Raw genomic sequence first — 3,911 nt, 5'->3', positions numbered from 1 at the left:
CATCCCTGCTGGCTTTCTGGACCAGATCATTCCTGAAGCAGTATATGAAGGGATTCAGCAGGCGTGACACTATGGTGTTGAAAAAAGCCACTCTTTTGTTGAGGGTCAGGTGCCCAGTTTGAATGGGCTTCAGGTACATGATTATGAAGCTCCCAAAACTGAGTGAAACCACCAGCGTGTGGGAGGAGCAAATAGAGAAGAACTTGCTGCGGCCCCCAGATATGGGCAGGTGCAGAACAGTGTGAATGATGCAGCAGTATGACAAAACCATCACAAGCACAGAGCTTACCAGGGTGCATATGGCCACCAGGAAGCTGACCAGCTGCAGAATCCTGGTGTCATCACACACCAGCTCCAGCAAGGGGGTGCTGTCATAAAAGAAGTGGTTGAGGATGCGGGGACAGCAGAAGTGCAGTAAGAACATCCAGGCACACAGCACCCCAAGGACCAAGACACTGGTGACCCAATAGGCCAGAACCAGCCAGCTGCACACCCGGGGCTTCATGAGAGTGGAATACTGCAGCAGGAGGCAGATGGCCAGGTACCGGTCACCAGACATAACAGCCTGTAGCAAGGACTCCACTGTGCCCAAGATGAAGTAGAGCCTTGGTTGCATAAAGCACCTGGCACGGGCAATGGTCCTGTGACCCTAGAGGAGGTGGGACAGCATCTGTGGGGTGACCCTGGACGTAAACCCCACCTCCAGCAGGGAGAAATGGCGCAGGAAATAGTACATAGGAGTGTGCAGGTGGCGGTCTGCCAAGGTCAGGGTGATAATAAGCAGGTTGCCCAGGACTGTTAGCATGTAATGACCAGGAGCACCGTGAAGAAAAGGAGCTGGAGCCCTCGCACATCTGTGACCCCTAAAAGCTCCAAATCCAGCACAGCAGTGAGGATGGGTTCATGAGGTGCCATTGCCCAGGCACCAGGCTGGGGGTGGCTGCTTTCCTAGCCTGGTCACTGTCCTTGCTCCTGGCCTATCTTTAGTCTCTTGGTCTATGTGGCTTTTTGGAAATGCAGAGACAGTCAGTGCCTATCCTGCTGCTCTGTGGAGACGAGACAAGTGACATTTATTACATTGCTGGTCATGGTGTGGACACCACAGTAACGCTGGCTTATGTAGCCCACAATGACATCACTTCAGGAAGTAATACTTACATTCATCACGAGACTTAGCACCTGCTTCCTCCAAAAATACTGCTCTCTGATGAGTAAAAACTGGGTGTGGTGCACACCTGTCAAGCCAGGGACTCAGGAGGCTGAGGCAGGAGGTTCACCAGTTCAAAGTCAGCCTCAGCAAAAGCAAGGCAGTAAGCAACTCAGTGAGACCCTGTTTCTAAAGAAAATACATAATAGGGTTGGAGATAGGGTTCAGTCGTTGAGTGCTCCTGAATTCAATCCACAGCAACCCCCTGCAAAAAGAAAAAAAAAACAACAACCACAAAAATAAGAGAGATATAATGTGGGACACAAACAGGAGACACATATATACTTGAGCACTGTGTAGTAGTCACATTAAAAAAACAAACAAAAAAAAAAAAACAGGAAAGCCAGGGTCTAGAGCAAACCACTTTCATCCCAGGAACTTGGGAGGCTGAGGCAGGAGGATCACAAGTTTAAGGCCAGTCTCAGCAACTTAGCGAGACCCTGTCTCATAATAAAAATAAATTCATAAATAAATAAATAAAAATATTCAGAGGTGTAGCTCTGAAGGGCCTGGCTGCCCGCTTCCCGGTCTTGTGGCTACACATGTGCCTGGGATGGCTCTTGGTGATCAGCCAGGAGGAAGTGCTGTGGCCAGTGAAGGAAGAGGTGGACCACCTCCAGGATAGGTCCAGGACTCTCCCGCCCTCGTGGACAGCTTGTGCTTCCCTTACAGACTCTGGGGTGGGTGTACACGTGAACTCACTCCACCCTAAGACCTTTATCTTGATTGGCTCCTGTGCAGTATATAAGCTGTGTGTACTTCCTGAATAAATGAGATCCTGCTTTGACTCATCTCCCTGGCTCGTCTTATTGTCCTCCAGTGAGGGAGGGCTGGGTGCAGGCCACCAGTCGACCTTTACCTTTGGCTTGTCTTGGTTGGGGCGTGCTTTCCCACTTCTCTTGCAAGTCAGGAGGAGATAGGGGACTAAAAACCCCAACATCTGGTGCCCGAACAGGGACACCGAACCCGGACACCAAACCCGGACGCCAAGGAAGTATCGGCGATCCAAGCCAAGGGAGTTACAAGGTAAGGGTTTCCCTGGAAAAGATGGGGCAGTCTTATACTAAGTACAATGACCCTGACTGGGAAGCCATTGTTAAGGAGCCTCTTGGGTCACAGCGAGTCAGTCCTCTCACTGCCCAGGAGGAGAAAGATTTAAGAGCTCCCTCTGACAATGGCCTCCTAGATCTTTTTGATCCCTGGCCTGGTCCTCTGGGTTCCACACCAAGTTCCCCTGTCCCGGAACACATGATAGAGAGATGGGATGGGGAGTGGCCTCCGCCATATTATCACCCCTCCCACCACGGAAATTCTCCACCCTCTTGTGGAACCCTGGAAAATCCGGGGAAGCTGCCATCTTGTATGGCTTTCCTGTTAAATGCTTATCCTGGGGGCCATAGACCGGCCTTATGGTATCCCTGGGAGGCCCAAGACTTGAAAGAACTCAAAAAGGCCATCTCCAAGTATGGACCTAATTCATCCTGGGCCAAAACCCTCCTCTAGGGTCTGGCCCACCAACAGTGTACCACCCAAGACTGGAAAAACTTAACTAAGGCCGTGTTTCCTGTACCTGAAGTGGTGAGCTTTATTTAATGAGGAGTGCCACATTCAGGCTTAGAGGAATCAGGCTGTTAACCCCCTGGTTCTTGTAACTTATGGGATACCGTCGGGGTCCAGTGGTCAATTTTCCACAGGCCTTCAGCAGGCTGCTATCCCTGCCCCTACCAGGAGCAGGTATGGACTTTGGGGCTGGTGGAATGGAAGAAGTTGGAAGAAGGCCACTCAGAGCCCCTGATAGCAGGAGTTACTCAGAGGGCTACTGAGGATCTTGCCACCTTCATCGAGAGTATGAAAAAGACCTTCCAAAGGTAATTCCCCCCAGGACCCCTTCGGGACCAATTTGTCAAGATGCTGGTCTGGGAGGTGATGACTACAGACCACAAGCTAGCCTTTGCAGGGATGAAGGACAGATCTATGGAGAGGTGGATAGTTGCCACTAAGGATGTTGGTACTCAGGCCCACCAATCATAGTCGTTGGTCACGGCCTTGCATGCCCAAACGACTTTGCTTGCTGAGGCTCTTACTACAGCACTTGCCTCTTCCAGTGGCGCCGGGAGAGAGGTTTGTTATGGATGTTGTCAACAGGGCCACATCAAGAGAGAGTGCCTTACAGGACGAATAAGACCCGGTGCCCCGCAGGGACGTCCCTCAGATTGGACCATTGGGCAAACTCCACCTTAGATGCCTTGCCCCCGTGTAGAAAGGGATTCCATTGGCGGAGGGATTGTAAGTCCAAATTTGATATTGAGGAGAATCCTTTAAACTATTAACGGGGTGCCCTCCAGCCCTGTCACCCAAAGGAGGCACTTCGCCTACTGGCCTGCCTAGGGTCCACTGGAAAATCTCCATTATCCCGGGAATTAGGCCCAAAATGGACATCTTCATAGTAGATAAAATGTTCCGCTGCTTGATTGACACTGGAGCGGACCAGACAGTATTAAGGAAGAAGGAGGTTCCCCCAGTATGGAAGCTGATTCCCAGACCTCAGTTATTGGGGGTGGGGGGCAATACAAGGTCTGGAAAAACCAAGGATTGGCTTACATGGAAGGATGCAGATGAAAGTCAGGAAGGGGTATGTCCTCTGGTGGTGTCTGGCCTGACAGCTGATCTGAAGGGACAGGATATTTTGGGGGAAGCTGAGATG

General features: G+C 51.1%; 1 pseudogene; it reads right to left on the bottom strand.

The window, feature by feature from the left end:
- LOC144371216 (olfactory receptor 6E1-like) overlaps positions 1-915 on the bottom strand; it is a 1,144-nt pseudogene extending 229 nt beyond the window's left edge.
- Positions 916-3,911: the final 2,996 nt, after the last annotated feature.

This window comes from Ictidomys tridecemlineatus, chromosome 16 (genome assembly GCF_052094955.1).
Source record: "Ictidomys tridecemlineatus isolate mIctTri1 chromosome 16, mIctTri1.hap1, whole genome shotgun sequence".
In the NCBI taxonomy this organism is placed as follows: Eukaryota; Metazoa; Chordata; class Mammalia; order Rodentia; family Sciuridae; genus Ictidomys; species Ictidomys tridecemlineatus.
Note: the sequence above shows the minus strand (reverse complement) of the source record. Positions and strands in the feature narration are given on the sequence as shown.